At 41.9% G+C, this 20,297-nt stretch overlaps 1 long non-coding RNA gene across 2 annotated transcripts in view; it reads left to right on the top strand.

Annotated features, from left to right (window-relative positions):
• Positions 1-20,297, top strand: part of LOC140843555 (uncharacterized) — a 257,008-nt gene that overhangs the window by 215,740 nt on the left and 20,971 nt on the right. Inside the window, exon 1 of one of the 2 annotated variants that reach the window (XR_012121405.1) lies at positions 8,806-8,953. The exons of the other annotated variant lie outside the window; for it this stretch is intronic. This is a non-coding gene — a long non-coding RNA (uncharacterized lncRNA). Of the gene's footprint in view, positions 1-8,805; positions 8,954-20,297 lie in introns of those variants that run through there. 2 annotated transcript variants of the gene reach the window in all.

Genomic DNA, 20,297 nt, shown 5'->3' with positions numbered 1-20,297 from the left:
GTTTTAATCATGGAAACATAGACTGTCAGCAAAGTAGAAAAAGCTAAACTTCATGCCTATAGCAAATTTAGGTAGGGATTGTATGCCTATAATGCATTTCCAACAATTGTCAACAGGACACCACAGTTGAGAATAAAATGTGTAGTTGCCAAATATTCTATAGTCCAAATTCTTCACAACAGATTCTTAAAGGTTTTAGCAAAATGAGCATCATAATCTTGCTGCTCCTTCCTCAACTCCCACCTTCGGGTAATAGAACAAAGACATGGAGGCATCTTAGGGTAATGAGAAGACACTGTCTCTGAGTCTATGGGGTATGGAAAGTCTATGGGGTATCAGATAAGGATGTTCCCCTTTTCTATGACCTGAGATGCCCAAGCCATTCCACTGGGTTGGCAATAAGTGATTTTTCTTATGCCTGATAATTTCTAGCAGAGCACATGTTCCAAGCTGGAAGTTCCAGAAGGTTAAGGAAGATATTTGAGAATGTGCAAAGCTGAAAAAACAAGGGCTAAGAAAGCTCTTGGCCTAAGCCAAAGAGGTGGTAGGGCTTCAATACCTTGACAGTAGCTGCCAAGAGTTGGAGGCTGTACAGAGATCCCAGGAACAAGAGCCCATAGAATAGCCTTCAGTTTGAGAAGGAAGCCCCGCCAGGAGAGGGGGGCTGACAACCTCATCAATAATAGGAAGGGTGATCACATAAAGACAGAGCAACTGCAGCTACCTTAGAGGAGAAGAGACAACCCACTCTTTGTCAGCACAAAGAAAGGCCTTTTCTCCTTCCCCTCCCCCTCATGCTGGCCAGAGGACTTCAAGGAAGCAGAGAAGTCCCTGTCAGCTCCTTCACCCAACTGGAAGCTGGATCTGCAAATCTGACCTCTGCAGAGAAAGGACGAAAGCTTGGAGTTTTTAAATGAATAGATTTAAATGGTTGTAGCCAAAACGGACTGTGCTTATAACTGAGAATGACTGAAAAGTCAAAAAACTAGCAGGGCTATCCAGCAAACACATTACTATAGGTAAAAAGAAAGGTTTTCAGCATAATGAAACCCATATTCAGAAAAAAATTTAAATGTTCCATGTTGCAGTGTAACGAGAGAAATTTACTAATTCTTTGAATATTCCAAATAAATTTACTGGAGGTAAATACATACAGGTGACAGATCCCAAATTTCACTGTGGAATAAACAAAAACAAAACAAACTCAAGAACTGGAAATCAGCAGCAAAAAGTCTGATCCAGCACCTTTACTAATCCAGTCATTTACTAATTAACTTAGGAGAGGATCTTTACCCTTTCCTGGTCCCTATTCTATCACTCATAGTGAGGAGGTTGGACAGGATCTAATCACATGATGCTTTCAAAGGTTTGGGCCTTCAAGTTCCATGGTTCCTCATGTCTGAGCAGATGTGATGAGCCAGGCTGAGCCATCCAACCCCCTTCCATCCATGATGGACAAGGAGGAAACATCCATTAAGGAGTAACTGCTTATATTACTATTTATTAGCGACAGTAAGGTAATATTTATTCTCAGTCTGACCATCAAATGATTTTAATAGATAAGCCAATTATGTTACTTTGGTGTTACAGACAGAATGTTTATGCCCACCAAATTCATATGTTGAAGCCTTAATCCCCATTGTGATAGAATTTGGAGGTGGGATCTTTGGAAAGTAATCAGGCCATGAGGGTAGAACCATCATGAATGGGAGCAGTGCCCTTATAAGAAAAAACCCTCAAGAGGTGATCTCCTTCTGCACCATGTGAGGACAGAGGAAGAAGGTGGCCAGGTACAAATAAGGAAAAGGGCTCTCAGCAAGAAACCAAGAAACTCTAATCTCAGTCTTCCCAACTGCCAAAGCATTACAGTATTACAATAAAAGTGAATTTCTGTTGTTTAGGCGCACCATGGTATCTCCTGTGGTACTTGACTAAAGCAGCTCAAACTGACTAAGAGGTCAATGGGGTTGAAGCACTTGCTCTACAAATCAGCATGTTTTTCCTCCCGTTAACCCAACTATTCAACTCCTACCTGTGAACTCACAGCTCCTGCAAAATAAGGTCAACAAAGGTTAGGATCATGAGCAATTTTTTTCTGCTCTCCTGGGTATACCTAAATCTTTTATTAGTGTGCTTTATTCATGCGCCTCTGTCAATTATGTCTCCTTCTTTTCTCCTGACAATTAGGCAAGTAACTGTTCCTTAGAAGCTCAAAGTGAGGAGGACTCCCGGCTTCCTCTGTGATGAAAGGCAGGACACTCTGGGTTCCTGGAATGTTGACTGAGCTTTATTCCTGCCTAGTCATCAACCCTTAGCCATTTCCAGATCCTTTTCTAGCAGGTTCTCTACACTTTCTTCTCAGTTTGGTTGAGGTTTATTTGAATTTGCGTTGTCTTTGTTTACACAATTGACACTTTTGCTTTTCTCAAACTTCAGATCATCCTGTGTGTCCTCACTCGTGCAGGCTGCCTTTCTCATTGCTTCCTGAACCTACCGACACTTGCTTTCTTTGGAGCTGAAATTTTGACTGCATTGTGTTTGACATTTAACATAAGCACACAGTAAATATTCAGACTTCAAAGAAGCCCACAAAACAGATTCCTCTGTCTTCTTTCACTTAGACCAGCGCAAACTCACCATTTTCTTTGGTTTTCAGCGTCAACTGTCTCTGGAGCTGAGTCACCAAATGACTCTTGCTTGCTGGGGGCAAAGCAATCTTGACGGACCCGCTGATGTGTGTAAATCAGAACTCAATCATGACATGGCCTTTGTCCTCTAGAAACCCAGAAGCTAAATTCAGACTATAAAGGCAAAGGGTAATGAGATTGTGTTTCTTCACACTCTTTTAGAAGGAAAGTACGCTCATAAATACAGGCACCCTCTGAAAGGGGGCCAGTAGAATATGAAGAAAGTCTCAGGGAAGCGACAGTTCACTGAGCAAAAAAGCAGAAGGTAGTGAGCAGAGAGGAGAATGTGACCACTCCAAGGAAAGGAGTAACTGAAGTTATATTCCTTCCTCACAAAGCTAGTAAGCATTTGATGAAGAGCTCAGAGCAAGTGGATGAGCATTTACTAAGACAGTCTTAACATTCCCTTTAGCTTAAGGAAACTTTAGACAGGTTTACTGCTGACTCTGGGACCCTGATCTCCTTTCTCTCAGAACGTTTCCTTGAGAAATGTTTGTAATTGCAAAATTTTTATCTGTATGTTTGAAATGAAGGCAAATCCTCTTCTGGGTTTTTGCCAGTTTTACAACCCAGGAATGTTTTTTTTCAAGGACCTGAGAGGAATCTCCTTGAAAAGTGATCATCATGAAAGACAGAGCTCCTCTCCGCTAGTCCCATGGGAAGACAGAGGCCTAACTTCAGTGCGAGCCAAGTAGCCAACTGGATGGTCTCAGCATGTTAACCAGTCTCCCCCTAATGTCCTCCAGTACTTTTCCACTAGTTCAGCCCAGCATATAAATATCTTCCCATCTTTCTGGTTACGAAGTTGAGTTAAGTTCAGTCTCTCTCCCTCATTGTAGTAGCTTTGAATAAAGTCCTCCTTGCCTGTTTAACTCTGTCTGGTAAAATTTTCCTTAGAGAGCTCGTGGGCAAAACCTATGGATGACCATCAGATAGTGAGCTTCCCTTGGGCCCTGGAACAGCAGGAAAGCAAGCACCCATGTTTTTCTCCATAACTGTTAGAAAGTGAGCATCAGAAAAATGTTCTGTAGCAGGGAGGATTCCAATATGGAAAATTTTGCCGCATCCTTAACCATGGTAAATGAGGCACTGACACCCCCAGAATCACAAATCTAGAGCAGAGAAGAGAAGGTGTACTTTATCACCCTCCTACATGAACCACTAACATGACTGTATTTAATTATCTAAACTTACTAATATAACTCTGTAGTAGTAAGTGTCATGTATTTTAAATATTCCCTCAAGTGCTAAGAAAGTGAGATTTTGCCAAATATACCAATAGTGGCTGATGTAAATCACAGAGGCAACGTGTGAGTATGTCCTGAACTTGTGTAGGAACTAAAGCCTATGGAGCCTTACACAACAAAACTTTTTAAATTCCTTTGCCAGTGTCCTTTCTATTGGAGAAAGATATTATTTGGGTTTGTGAATCTTAGTATAAACTAAAAAAAAACAAGAATGGAGAGAATAAGCGAACTTGGAGAGAAGAGCAAACAGTTATTAGTTAAACACCTGCCGTGTACCAGCCTTGAGATTTCAAGATCAAACACCTACTTTGGACCAGCCATGAGGAACACTGCTAGAAAAGAGAGATTCAGTGTATATAATAGACAACATATGTCTAAGTCAAGTCATTTTTTCAAAAAACATTTTGGAAATTGAAATGCTTACAGTGAAAGCAACATTGCAGCCAGTCCAGCAGCTCTCAGATTCACTTGTGCTGGCGGGGAGCAGGGGAGCGCAGCTCGGCCAGGTCTTCGCAATGCAGTGAGGGCTGGATGACAAGTCCGCAGCTCAGCATGACTGAAGTGTAGTGACATTACATAGGGGTTTCAAGATCTCCAGGAAACAAATGAGAATATAAAATAATTAAGAGCCATAAAAGGTATCTGAGAGAGAGTCAGGCAGCTTCGGTATCTCATAACCATTACTTGATTAGTCTTCTAAGCTGACATGCTCAGAAGCAGTGATCGCCACCACCGGCAGGAGGCATTGCCAGGATGTTAGCAATATAATCACTGACATCCAGGAAGTCTAATCAACAGCTAACAAGGGTTTTGATGATAGACAGGAACCTGGAGGAGATACAGAACCAGTCGCATTATTCCTTGTCACTAAGAAATGCAGATGTGAGCAAGGGGCCTTCCATACCCCTTTGGTTCTGTGCTCCCAGTCCAGGCTCAGGAGCCTTTGAAATCAGCATCATTTCTTTTACAAGGTCCTCTTGTGGTTGCCAGTGAAATTGAGTGCCACCCCTGTAATGTTACTAGGCTGCTCTAGTTTTCCCCAGGTGTGGCATGAAACCCATCAGAAGGAGAGAAAGAGGGGGAGGACAAGGAAGAGGAACTAAAGCAGGTTTCAGGAGGGCTGGGTCTTCACCTTGTTGACGGTGGTTCTGGTCAAGGGTGGAAGGGTCCGTTACACGCTCAGTTCACCCAAATACTTACTGAAAGAACTGATAAAGAAAGGAAGAGAGAGGCAGGATGTAAGAGACAAAGAGAAGAGGAAAAGGAGTGAGGGGACAAGGGAGGGAGAACAGAAAGAACTGGAGCCAATATTTAGAGGGCAGAATTTCCCACAGTTGGGGAATCACAGTCCGTGTTTCTTGAAAGGTTTTTGAACAGGTTAGGATGTTTACACTACCAGTATGTTGTCAGTTTTTCTGGCATCTATGCCACTTTATTTCAAGAGGTGGGAATGGGAAGCTGTGTTTACACTGAGTTTGTATTGCAAACGTCATCACCTTTGCTTTCTCTTAGCACATTGAATTCTTTATCTTTAAAGCTTAAAAATTGTTGCTTCTCGATGCTAACACTATAATGCTGGTCTTCCTGCTGAATTGATTCTAGCAGTCTAGCCCAGGGTAAATTCCAATAGGGTAAACAAGGGCATATATGGAAATTCTTACAAAGTCAAGAAAATACTAGATAACATCACCAGTGCAGGCCTTCAGCATCTCAGTAAACAAGAGCCTTGACTACCATTCTAAGACTTCTGTGGGAATTACTGTAGATTTTGCTACTTGACTGGAGACCAAAGCAGTGCTGCACAGTAAGCTGTGACTTCATGGGTCTTAAGCATTCTTCTCTAGTGCAGTGAATAAAACATGCTTCCAGAATGCAGGATGATTCCAAAGGCCTAAGGACAGCTCTTCTTGATACTCATAAAGCAGATCAGGAAGCTCCCCAGGGAACTTGAGTTGGTGTGACTGTGCATAAAATGAGAGTTCCTGGGGCCAGGAACTAGCTCACCTGGCCCTGGTCGACTAGCTCACTGCACATTTGTGGGCAATACACTGCTCTTGACTCTATATAAAGAGCTCCACCCAGTGCTCTGTGCATGACACGGTGGCACGGCTGCAAGGCTGCAGGAGAGTAGAGCAGAGGCTGGAGTGGTGTCAGCACCAAGGACAGAGGCCCAGAGGACAGCTGGGTGGGACAGCTGTGCAGGCAGAGAGGCCCAGAGGATGGCTGTGCAGACAGGGGGGCCCTGAGGCAGAGACTGGCTTGCTGCATGCAGACTCGCTCTGTGTGGATGAGATTATAGTGATGGACCTGCCACTGTGGAAATGGAGTTGGGTGTAGCCCTTTCACCCCAAGAATGTTCTACTGTCATTTTCTTCGGTCACACTGAAACCATGGTGAACTTGCCAGGGGCTGAAACCCACTGGCAAGACAGTGATTTTGTCATGGTTGTGTTCTGCACAGAGGTTGTTGATGTGAGCCCAGAATCTGACCGACCTTGACATGAATAGCAAGGTGTCAGCCCAGGAACCAGACTTACTTACAACCTTACTTCTCCAGCATGGCTGTTGCTTATCTGAAAGATTACAAAGTCATTCAAGCATGTGTTCCCCCCACCAAAATGGGCCCGACAGCAAAGTCAAAGGTTCCAACTGAGGGGAAAGAGGCTGGATTTTAGAACTTTGACAGAATAGAACTTTAAAAAAGTGATGTCTGCACAGGAGTAGAGATGGTTTTTAGGTAGTGCTCAACCCAAAAGTCATTTCCTCCAAATTTAGTGGTGACCTATAAAATTCCCCCTACTCTTGTTCTGTACAACAGAAGGACCTCAGGGCAAGGGGACACCAAGGAAGAGGACATTCCTGGATACTGAGAGCTGGCAATTAAAAGCTGGGGGGAGAGGAGGCTTCAGCACTCCAACTTCATACAACACTATGAGGGCCCCATTAAAGGGTGACCTGGAGCAACAGCAGACTGTGAAATGGAAGTTTTTTCTGTAATAAGCAGTAAAGAAGTAAGGTATTGAATGCAAAAGGGTGAGGGGCAAAGGACAGCACAGGGAAGAGAATTGGTAGATCATGCAAAAACGTAATAATAAATGAAAATGGAACTCCTAGGAACCAGGACAAAAAAATTCCCGTGTTCTGATTTTTCATTGTTACTAAAAGTCTAAGTAATGAGAACCTCATAGGTAAATCCAAAAACAAGTAGAGTAAAAGAAAGTAGAGACAAATAAGTAAATGCTGAACCCTTTCTATAAAGTTGATGAATCAACAAAATGGGCCAACAGAGATGGAAATCAGAAAGTGGTTAGGTTAGGGGGTGAGAGGGATTGACAGGAAAGGGGCACAAGTGGGCATTGGGAGATGAATGCTGTCCATATCTTGGCCCTGATGTGATTATATGGGTGCACACATGCACGTAAAAACTACAGAGCTGTACACTCCAGGCCTGTGTATTTAAGAAGAAAGAGGGGCACCTAGATGGTGGATCCCCCCACTGCTATCAGCCTCTGGCCAGAGTAAGTGTGCTGGTTAATTTTAGGTGTCAACTTGGCTGTGCCACGATGGTCACACATGTGGTCAAATGTTATGAACATTATAGATGTTTCTGTGAGACTGTTTTTGGATAATATGAGTATTTAAATCACTAAACCTTGAGTAAAGCAGTTTGCCCTCCTCATGTGAGTGGAAATCATCCAATTAGTTAAAAGCCTGACTGGAACAAAAGACTGACTTCTCCCAAGCAAGACTGGATTCTGCAGGATGGATGACCTTTGGGCTTGAACTGTAACATTGAATCTTTTTAAGGTCTTCAGCCTACCAGTCCATGCTATAGATTTCAGACTCAACAGAGTACGTAATTGTGTGATCCAATTCCTTAAATCTCATATATATATACACACACACACACACATATTGCACACACACATTTACATATACTTACACACACACTATTGATTCTGTTTCTCTGGAGATCTAGGTCAGCTGTCCTTATAGAATAATCCCTTCCTGAGATCTGTTCCTGACCAGAGAGGCACACAGTCCACCCTTGTTCCCTAGAAATTAAACAAAATGAAGCCATCCTTGAACATTTACTCTTGTCAGCCCCATTTGTTCCTTGTCACATGTCAGTCTCCGTAAATACTAAACAGACACTCCCAGCACAGGCTCTAAGCTGGCTTCAAAACACACTACAGGAGAAAGAGTATTCACTAAGCACTGGCACTAGAACACACTGGTATGTTAAAGTTAGTATTTAAGACATTTTTTGAAGAGTACAGAGTCAATACCCTGCTCAGCCGTTTAAACACACAAAACCACACACACACATACACAACACACATACCCAGGAAGACCCACCATCTGTAAAGCTTATTAGTGCACGATCATCTCTCACTGGGCCTCGCCTCTGGGTAATGTCCATAAATCTGCGGGGAGAGAAGGAAGGGATTCCAACTTTCCAGTCGCATGGGCCTTACTTCTCCGACTGCTGCTCCGTGAATGGAGCCGGTGTGGCTCCCCTCCGCCCCGCGGCCCGAGGTGAAGCACGCTGACAGGGACCAACGGGCAGAGGACGACAGTGGGGAAGGGGAGAGTCGGCCATGCTTGGGCGAAGGGCTGAAAATCATCCATCTCTTTTAACTCAGGCTCTACAACTATGGAGAAAAAGTTTTGATTTCTCTTTGCTCACAGCCGAGAACTCACAGAAACTTTCTAGCTTTGTTTCCTCATTTTGTATAACCAAGGAAAGAAATAACTTTGAGCAAGTGCGCTGCGTGTGTGGTGTGCGTGTGCGTGTGCGTGTGCGTGCGTGCGTGTGCGTGTGCGTGTGCGTGTGCGTGCGCCGGAGCTGGGGAACCACCTCGCTCGGTGCGTGGAGGGCGCCCAGCCTCCCTGAGACTTCTCTGCCGGTCGCATTCTCTGCGCCATTCATTCTCGGTCGCTCGCTTTCCCGCGAGCCGCCTCGGTGACTGCAGTGAAAATAACCCAAAGTGACAGCTGGAGGCCGGCAAGAAAACTGGTATGTGCCCATAAAAACAATTTATATATCAGGCAAACTCGTCCCAGGGTACGTTTTGTCAGCTTTCTTTGTTCAAATCCCCGTTATTTCTGCTTGAAACCACACGTGTCCTAACCATACTTTTAAAATGAAAACTAAAAAGATGAAATGGGTTTGGTGGGGGTGGGGAGAAGGGAAAGGATGGCAGGAGTGAAAAGGTAAGTGACAAAATAAGCCTTCCCGTTTTTCCCCAGGCTGCTGAGACGGGCCCCACTGGCGGGCCGGCTGGCGGCGCTGCGCGTCTTGCCTGCGGGAGCCCCTTGGGCCGGCCGGCCGCGTGGCCAGCACAGGCCCCGCTGGGGAGCCAGCGGCTCTAGTCGGGGAAGGCTGGTGCCCATGCCAGGATCCTCCTAGGGAACCTGCTATCCTTTCCGTAGGGCTGTTTATGTACCAAGAAATACGGCCTTGTGTTAAGCAGCATCCCCCCATGACACATTTGAGCTCAGTGCAGCCTTGAGGAAACGCACCCTCGTAAGACTTGGAGAGGACCCTCCGCAGGGCCGCCGCATCCTAATTGGTGGGTAGCTTGGTGAACAAGTACTTGAGGGAAAAGCGAAGGCATGTTAGTTGAGATTTCCACTGACGGCATTAGCCATCCCAAATGGACACTGGTCCATTTTTCTTCAGAGGAGTCAGGGAAATGATGCGCTACAGGGTTTATCCTAATTCCCAGAAGCCCACCTGTTTCCAGTCAAAATAAATGCTTTCCCCATTTCCTCATGGACTGAAATGTTTAATCGAAATGGATCCTGTTTAAATGGGGCTGTTTCGCACCCAAGGGTCTCTCCATGACAAATATTGCAGGCAGCACATGAAAGGGGACCCAGGATGGGAGGGGCACCAGCCTCCAAGTACATTTATGCCACAGCAAATGGGCCTTGGCTGCAGCAGCACAGGGTTATTTTAATTATCTAAATTGGTAAAGTCATTCTTTGTAGAATATATTTATTCTATCCAGAAGAGTTGTGTTCTCTGTTAGTCCATTAGTACAGATATGTTGTGGATTGAAACATGCCTCTGAAGACCTGACTATATACAACAAAAGACTAATAGGAAATCATTAACATATTAACTATATTCAGCATAACCTTTTGGCCCAAAAATAAATGAATTAAAAGATAACCTCACTTTTTAAAAGGTATCAAAACATATCTATAACTTATTTGAATAAGCTCTGTGCTAAGAAATGTGTGAAGAAAACTTTAAAGATCCACCTGTAGGAACATATAATATCACACAAACACACTAGCTGAATCGAATCTGAACATGACAGTAATTGAAGCACAAACTTTAGAAGTACAAGTGCCTCAGGTCATTTAGTGAACAGGAAACCAGCCCTAAACATCTCAGTAAAAGGCATCAACATACTACATAGTAATAAAATAGATGATATTCAGAATGTCAATTCTGACCCCTCAGGAAAATATTAAATTATTGTGTTCTGAATAGTTTAAGAAAGTAGAGAAGTGTATAATTCACTATAAAAATGTTCATTACTATAGAAGCCATTTAACCAAAGATTTTAATTTCTCAATAACACACATAACAAACAAATTATCTGGAAAAAATAATTTTTGTGTACATGTAATTACTTGACTTTGGTGGTCCAGTGAGATTATACCCATTAAATATATACCCCAAATCCACTGGGGACATCCTGTAGACCTGTTAGGTAAAGGATCACCTCAATCAGATGCTTCGATGGCTCCCTGCAGAAGAGGAAAACTAAATGGATGTAATAGTTACACTTCTGACTTGCAAGTTTGAGAGCTAAAGAGAGGTCATTCAATTCTTTGAGTAATAACAATTGACACAATTAATAGAAGGAAACAGAATATATGCGATAGGACATAATTAATAGCTGGAAATGGGGATAACGGAGGTGGGAGGGGTCTCCTGTATTTCCTTTGGAAACTATCGCGTGCATTTACTGATAAGTCATGCCTCTCCCCAACCTGACTCTTAGGAGAGATCCGGGCCAGGGCAGGCCGGGGCACAGAGTGGTGGGAGGGGGTCTATGTTCACTTTCAAGCTGGCTCAGTTGGTGAAGCCTTTAAAACTTCCAGAGTGAGGTGTAGAATCAACAGCATCAGAAACTCAAATGATAGATCTTGAGTTAAAATACAGAATAGATGAAAGAGAGAGAGAGGAGTAAATAGATGGATAGATGGATGGATTAAAATTAAGAGGGATGGACGGAAAGAAAGACAAGGGGATTAAAAGAAAGAAGAGAGGTGGATAGCAGCGGGCACTGGTGCCCCAAGCTGCCATGGGGTGCTCTTGTCCGTTGCACAGAAACCTGCATATGTATTTCTCAAAACACAGAGCTGGCAATGCTTAATTCTCATTCATCATTATACATAATTTAATTTGTTCCTGACTAATGCAAGTACCCCCATATCCTCTTTCTGATTCAAAAAATTCAGTTTTTAACTTAAGGAATGCTAAATTCCTTAAAAAGAGGAAATATTATTTTAGGGGAAAGGGAAATATTTGTAAGATTTATGGAACATTAATCCAGGCTTTTAGTGGTAACATGACAATAGATTTAGTAAAACCCTGACTGAAAACAGTTAAATCTAGTCTTGTCACAAGGCTTCTAAAATGACTTTATATCTCACTTTATTACTTTTTCTTCCTAATGGAGTATGTGGTTCAAAACATATAGCTTCATAAACCAAGATCTGAAACTTCTAATCACATCTCTTTATGTTAAGTGTAGTCAAAATAGTTCAGAATGGAAATGTGTGTGCCACAGAGACCGGAGTCAAACGACATTTCAAACACACACACGGACACACACTCCAGTTTCCAAAGGAACTTAATGTTATATTGCTGTTTCTCTCAGTGTGAATTTGATAAATCATTACAGCCTCTCTTGATGAAAAGGGACAGTGAGGCGACAATGTAATGTGTGGGGTTAATAATAATCAGATTCTCTTGTACTTATATAACCCCCTGATTCCAAGGAGCAGTCAGTACCTTGCAGACATTATCTCATTAATCCCTGCAACATCAGTGTGAGATGTATGGCATATAGTATGCTCTACTACGTGCAGAAGAGACAGAGATCATGATTATAATAACACATCGTGTTTGTAGAACATTCTGTGCTGAGGTGTTCAGAACATTTCGCAGATGCTATCAAATGAATTGCCTGGTCTTCCTAAGAGATTGGCATGGGGCAAACATCAGCTTCCTTCGGGTGAATGTGGAAAACTAAAACATCCACAGTGACATTCAGTTTTACTGCTGGGGACACAGTCCAAAGGATATTTTTCTCCTACATGTGCACTTGGTGTTCTGAAATTTGACTATTATCATTACATATTTGAAATTAAAAGTAGACTGATGATAGATGACATAGATAGATTATGTAGATAGAAAGATAGATTCCATAGATAGATAGATGATAGGAGACACAGAGAGACAAAGAGGTGGAAAACCTAGAATTTCACTTCTGGCCTGCACCTGATGGTAATTCCCACACCATGGTGCCAGGCCAATAGACCCAGAGCTACTGATGATGACAGGAAGGATGAAGGCTCTAAATTTAGTACATGTTCAAAAGTTCTGATGGATTTCATTTCCAAAAGCTAATCCAAGGACTTTTTGGGGTAGGCATGGAGGAGATGATAGAACTAGCAAGGAATTTAAAAATTCAAATAATGTTCCTATCGTAAAGTTTTGAATGCTGAAAGGCATAAAACTCCAACGACTGCAATGATTTTTTAAGAGGACGAAATAATTTTTGGAATGGGTTCCTTCCTGGGCTTCCTGAAATAAAAATTAAAGTTACCAAAAGCGACCTCTTCCTGTAACGTGGTGAATTTTGCTGTTAGTCTATGCTCTGCTTTCACCTGAAAGAAACTAATAAAAAGAAAGCACTGTGGGCATGGGTCAAAGGGCCCAAATGAGGAAGACATTGGCACGTTGAAGGAACACTCCGAAGACCACGTAGTAATGAGCGGGGGACAGTGGAATCAGAGGATGGTAGGGCACCCTTGTTTGGGAAGCAGATTTTAGAATGCTTTGGAGACCTTGGAAAGCAATGACATATTTTTAAGTACAATGGAAATAATTGGAGGGCTTTGAGCAGAGGTTTAATGTGAATTGACTTGTACTTAAAAATCACTCAGGATGTTTTAAGGATAAAGGATTGAAAGACTGGGAATGGGGAGACTGGTTAAGCAGCTATCACAGTAGCGAGAATGACAGATGATGGACTCTCTCAAAGAATATTCAACAATGGGATGTTAAAAAGAATTTCCAAATTGTGGTCAACCATGCTATTGATGCCGGGGTTCTTGTTTGCAGAGCCGAAGAATGAGCTTCACAAACAGTCAAGGTAGGAGAGCAAGGTACAAGCTTTTATTTAGAGATAGAGTGAAAGGACAGAGCTCCCGGCTCACGCCAGGAGGGGACAAGAGAGCCCGTAGTGGTGCGTTGTCTAAGGGGTATTATAGGCAGTTGAGGATTTTTCAAGAACATGAAAAAACTTAGGGGTGGGGACTTCTTAAGTGGTCCCCGAACATTAAAAATTAACTTAACTGTAAGGAATTTCCTAGCTTGATTTCTCTCTGAGACACCAGCACTTTGGTCTGGGAGCATATCAAAAGGCTGCCTGCCCAGCCCCCAAGGTGGGCTGAGGTATTGTCTACTTGCTAAAGAATCTTGCCTCTTGAACTTCTTGGGTGTTAAAATGCAATTTTATTTTTAAGATGGAATTCTTCTTGCCTTTAACTATGCTGTTTATAGCTGGGTCTGCAGCTAAATTAGTTGCTCAGTTTGCAAAATTACCTTGTCAGATCTGAAGGAGGACAGACAGCACACAGGCCTGGGCCTTTTAGCATGCTAAAGTGAATCCTACACATGGTTACAAATGATTAGCATAATAAAACATGGGCTACTCTTCTTTATCTGGGGAACATTAACTGATTTCACTGAAGAATGATTCTAGAGCTCAATGTTTAACATAGAGTTTTAGCAGAGGGGGTGGTTTCCTTGCATGTAGTTACATTGCTCTGACTGCAAATATCTCGCCCTTTCCCTCCGGAGGCCTTCACTCTTTTCTGACTACATCTGTGGTCCCTGTCTCACTATTACATTAACCAAGATATCTCATCCCTAACAACTATGGATCACAGAGGCCCTAAATTAAATTGACATATAGTAATAGCAACTGCAACACTTTTTTTTTTAAAGCCACAAAATTAAGTTACAAACATTGAGTTTATCATGTTAAGAGAAGCGGAACAACTTGAGTTTCCTTTCTTATCGTTTCTGTACTCCGCTGAAGCAATTGAAACTTGCTTAAGTGTAATTGCTTCCCACACAAACCAGTAATAGCTGACAACTTTCTACACTGAGTCATCCTAATGTTGCTGGATCATAACAAAGGTAAAATATAAAAAAGAGGTAGAGGACAGGAAAAGAATGGGCAACACCCAAATTCTGAGCCCTTCCCTTGCTTCCCTGAATAAAGAGGGCCACCAGTGAGCCTGTGTTCACACCATTTACTGTGCCTCTCTCATTACCCATTGGTTAACTTTAGGGCATTTGAACGTGACAACGAAAGGCATTTGCACAGTGTACTCAATATTCTTGACAAATAGAGATATGCACAAGGAACCAGAAAGCTAAAGTTATGTTCTTGACCCTGAGGCTGGCTTTATGCCCTAGATCAAGTTATTCGTTAGCTTCCCCTTGGCTCATACCACCTCCACCATCAATATACTGCAGTAAATCGACTTAGTTTTCTCCCCTAAGGACATGTTGCACCATGTGTTGAAATTCATGTGATGAACCTATTTACTTACAGTATCACTTCCTGATTTCATCCCAGACTGTAGTCAGCATATTTTAAGCAGAATCAACACGAATGTCTATTCTAAAATTAGAAAATTATAATGTGATTAAGTAAAAACAGAAAAGTCCTGCTATAGTACAAGTATACAAGTAAACTTGGCTAAAAGAAATACATAATCTGGTTTAAAACTCAGAGCCACAATTGTAACATTCCACAAAACATCGGATTTGTGCAGTACTAGTTTAATATTTAAAGTACCCTAAATTCAAACGAAACCAAATTTATTTCAGTATCAAGGAGGTATCGGAATTATTTTAACGCAAAGAAGGAAGTGCTCTTATTTTCAGTATTTCTCTGTCCTTCATTAATTTTCCAACTCCAGACATAATTCCTCAAGACAGACCAGGTGGCTTCCCAGCACTGACGAGGAAGAGTTTGCAGTGTTGTGTATTAAAAGCTGCAGAATGAAGCAGGGGAGGAAGCGTTCTTAACACCGCCAATGTCATCCTTCCTTCCTGGGCTCTGATGTATTTTCCTGTGCTGCTGAACCATCTATTACTCAGCCCTGGCAAAGCTTTGCCTCAGCAGGAGTTGCCGGGTGTTAAGTGGTTTATAGATTTGAATGTTGAGGCAATCTGTAAGCAGTTAGGAAGGGGAAAAAAATACCCCAGATTGGTTAATGCTTTCACATTGGCTTGCCAAATATGCATTTCGTTTATAATTTAATGAATTATTTACTTTGCTTGCAATAATCCATTCTTATTAAGGCACATCTGCTGATAATCATGAAATGTGTAAGCAGTGGAGAAACATTTATTTCAAACCAGTAAAAAGAAATTTATCAATATTGGTAACAGCCAAATGGAGACCACATCCCCTCTCTATTATCTATATTTGAAATACCTAGAACACACCTTATTATCTTGACCCATACTAATGTATAATATCAAAGGGCTCTTAATAATCACACTTAATTCACCATTCTTATTAAAATCTAATTAAAGCTCCCTCAAAGGAGAACAGTCTAACTTTAGTGAGTTGGCTTACACAGCCATTGAACTCTCATTATTACTAATGGGATAAACGCACAACATTTGGGAAATATCAAATGATTTACATTTATATCTACATACCAAACATATGTTAAGTATAAAATTTCTTTTGAAGGATAAAGTACAAATACATCTTCTGGCAGAGAAAATTCTAATTATCTCTTACCCAAAACTTGTATTATTTCAGAATTGTATTTATTTTTTCCGTGAGTCTTGAATATAATGTCTTAAGATGCAAGCACATAATAATGACACATTGGAGGGATATCAGGAATAAAAGAGCCTTTTTTTCCCTGAAGACTAAAATAAAAATTGTGACACTTGGACTATAGGCTGACACTGATTTGGGCCAGAAAAAAAAGCCACCTCAGCATAACTCAGTGGTTCTTTATGTCTTACGATGCGACCATCCCTTAGTCATGCATTCAGCAAACAGTGAGTGCTTACAATGGGCCCGGCGCCGCGCAGGAAGCTAGGCTGCAGAAGTGAGCAAGACGAGATGAGTCATGCCCTGCGCAGCTGACCATCCGGTGGGGCCGCCCCGTTGTCCATCACCACGGCGCTCCCAGGCGTTATGATCGTGAAGCCCACAGGGCAGGCAGGGGTTCCCTCAGTTCTTGCATTTATCAGAGTATTTTGCTGAGCAGCGGGTGTGGCCATGTGCCCTCCTTGATACATTTCGCTTTTTTCAACCGATTTCTCCAGCTTGAACAAAATGCAAAGGCTGTGGAGAAATGAGCCCAGCCACACTCAAAAGCGACCTCTGTCCCAACAGCTTGCTCAGTACAGCAGCCCAGGCTAAGCCCCTCTCACTCCTCGGTATCCCCACAGCCCTCCGCTCCCACTACAGCGCCTGTCGGCCTGTGTTAACTCTCAGTTCATATCCACGTTTGGTCCTCGAGGGGGGACCACATCACACGTCCCTCAGGCTGTGTACCAGAAACTCAAGGGTGCTGTGCTGTGAGTTTGTTAGTTAAGCTGCGTTGAATTGAGTGGAGTTTTCAAAAGAAGCACCAGTTTGGAAAGTTGGAAAGTCAGTTTCTGTATATAAATCAGCCTCTGCGAATGCCCGCCCCCTCTCACTAGTCAGCCTCTGAACTCCGTGCAGGCATAGCTGTGGCTTCTCAACTCTGTTGTGCCCTGAGCCCAGCACGGTGCCTGACGCGTCAGTGGGCTCTGTGCCTGCATCCGTCCCCACCTCTCCCTGCGCTCGGTGCTCTGAGGGACAGAGTCTCGGGGATGTGGCAGGAACCACGCCCCTGGCTCTGGAGGTGCACCGACTCTCCTGACAGCAGATGTCACACTGGCTCTTCAGTGCCTCCCCAGCAGCCCTCTAACCAGCAGCCCCTCCACCGTACGTCTGAGATGGAAAAGGCCCCCTTCTAACCGCTGCTGATGTGTGTTCAGTAGAACATGGACTTTTCCAGCCACGAAGTACCTTTAATATCTACCACATAGTTGATTATTTCTCCCTTTTCCCCTGGGGGGAGAAAGATGAAAATAACCAGTATTCTCAAGTCACTCACACTACAATGTGTGTGAGTCTTTGCAGAATAACAAATTTCACATCAGTACATCAAACTGAACATGTAATGTTAGGGAAGTTCCCCAAAAAAAATACCTGGTCAAAAATTTTCTCTGAATATTTTGTTCAGTGTTGTAGTTAACAAGGAAGGGCCTATAAACTTAGAGGAAATGAAATGTCTGACAGGGTTATAAGGAGGCTATCAAGCCAGTCTTTTCAACCCTACGATTCCAGAGTAGATGGGTTGAAATTTGAAACAGATGTCTGGTGTTTTGTTTTGTTTCTTTATGTCTTTTATCTGTCCTCCCAAAACTCGTGAGGTTAGGACTCCCAAAACTTTTGTTTCACAAGGCAAGTGTTGGAACTATGTAAACAGAAGCTTGAGACCACCCTGAAGCTGGCTGAACATTTGGCAGTATTGCTTTTAGTAGAGATGAAGATAACCTGTGACTTGCCTTCAGGACTTTGTCACATTGCAATTTGCCTATTTATTGCATCATTGCCTATTTAAAAATAATTAAAAATCAGGCCTCATCAGGGAAAGGAGTTCACCTCTAATTTGAGCAAGGAGTTTTCCCTGTTTTAAGTCTGGTTGGTCAAATTCCAAGAATCCTAACCACTGGGGATAGAATTGCACACCTATCCTCAGTATTTTCTCCACATGTCCTGTTTCTTGGGTTCACTTTCTATTTCAATTACTTCCCAAATATGTAAGCACCCACCAGTTTGTGTGCACAAGAGATGCAGGGATGAATAGGCATACACTGTCCATGCTTTATGGAATGTAGATTCAAGCAAGAAATTACCAAGAGATATTAAGAAATGCCATAGTAAGTGTAAGTTCAGTTCTTAATTCAGAAATCAAATCAGGTTTCTTTAACAAGATGTCATTTTTACATTGCCATTGTAATTGACTAGGTTATTTTCTCCCAGGGATACAATGTCCCATTCGTTCTTCACAAATTCTTTCATCAATGCTGTACAGACGAGGACTGAGGAGCTTAAGGAGAGTGAAAAATCATATATGAACTGTGCTACAGGAAGTAGAGATTGAGGGGAGCAGTGGTCAGAAGGAAATCTCTGGACAGCTGTTGAAAGGGTTGCAGTTTATGCAAAACTGAAAAGGCTTCTCTAATAGGATTCCAAACCCCAAGGACAGGGTAGGTCACCTGCATGCTCAGGGCTCTCTTTTCTTCTGCTTTAATACAAGAGAAGGCAGAGTGAACGTATTTCAGGAGGAAGAATGTAGATTAGCTATTCTGCACCTTCTCCAGCAATTTTTCTTCTAGCCGAGTAAGTTTCTACCTAAGGGAGAACCTGGTACTTCGTTTCCCAAAAGTCCTTTGTGACAAATTATAGCTATATTAACGTGGTGGACAGGTGTGCTGAAATGGAGAATTATTGCATCTACATTGGATTGGATTCTGATTTGCTTCACTCTAGGCAACTCCAGGCTGCCTCCTTTGATAGCTTTGTGAGCAAATTGTATCAAAAGAGGACTCTTTACCCTCTAATTAAGTCTATGGCTAGATCATGACTAACTACTATTGTAGCTGCTTACTTTCCAAAATAGAGGGAGAGAATGAACTCAAGTGTGTCTCAAGCTATACGAGACATATTGAAAGTTACACTTCACTACAGAAAATACAGCATTGATCATATGAATCCTTCCACCACAGAATCATTTTCCGAGAAGACTCTTTCAGCTCATGCATATTTTCTCCCAGTACCATCTACAATGTTATTCCTTCTAGCACATCCCTAGACTTCTGAAAATCCATGCTCTCAGTATGCATGTGGTTATGTATAAATTAATTGATGGAACTGCTTTGTTACAAGCTGTCAGTCTATAAGACATTATATGTCTGATCAATATTAGATTTCTATCAGCAGAATGATGGTAACTCTATGATGGTGTGGCCTCTGTCTCTCCACCAGGAATTTTCAGTTATTTTGACTGCTTTAAAGTCATTAAAAGTCTGATCCAAGGCTAACCACGCTTCTGCAAAAGACAAGTCTGCCTTTTTCCATTCTCACATACAAAAAATACACCATAAATGTCAGTGTGGAACATATATGTTTAAATTATATATAGTATTTTGGTCCAATTTAAAAATCAGTGTAGATACCTTAACATATTTAGCTTAGAAGTATTTCTTTAAAATAATGAGCTTATAAATATTTCTTTAAAATAACGCAGTTAATTTGGATGATTTTCAGTTAATCTAGATAAACTTCAGGTGTCAAAATGGAATTTTTAACTATCTCAAATAATTGTTCAAACTTTTTATTCTTTCTGTAATACCATAGCTAGAATATGGGAGTTTCTTTGGTGTTTGGGGTTTTTTTTTAATTGGAATAAAGCTTATATATATATATATATATAATATTATATTGGTTTCACAAGTACAACACAGTGACTTGATAATTATATACATTACTAGGTGCTTGTCACGATAAGTGTAGTTGCCCATTACCATACCAAGATATTACAATATTATTGGTTAAATTCTCTATGTTGTACATAGATTTTACAGTTCTCAGTTTATACCTCTTTATATCCTTCACCTATTTCATCCTTCCCCCACTCCCTCCATGGTAACCAGCAGTCTTGTCTATATTTGTGGGTATGTTTTTGTTTATTTGCTTGTTTTGTATTTTAGATTCCACATATAAGTGAAATCATATGGTGTCTGTCCTTCTCTGCCTGGCTTATTTCACTTAACATGATATCCTCTAGGTCCATCCATGTTGATGCAAATGGCAAGATTTCTTTTTTATGGCTGAGCAATATTCCATTGCGTATAGGTACCACCTCTTCATTATCCATTCATCTATCGATGGGCACTTGGTTGCTTCCATATCTTGGCTATTGTAAATTTATGCTGCAATGAACATGGGTGTGCATGTATCTTTCCA

The sequence above is a fragment of the Manis javanica genome, chromosome 9, assembly GCF_040802235.1.
Source record: "Manis javanica isolate MJ-LG chromosome 9, MJ_LKY, whole genome shotgun sequence".
NCBI lineage: Eukaryota > Metazoa > Chordata > Mammalia > Pholidota > Manidae > Manis > Manis javanica.
Note: the sequence above shows the minus strand (reverse complement) of the source record. Positions and strands in the feature narration are given on the sequence as shown.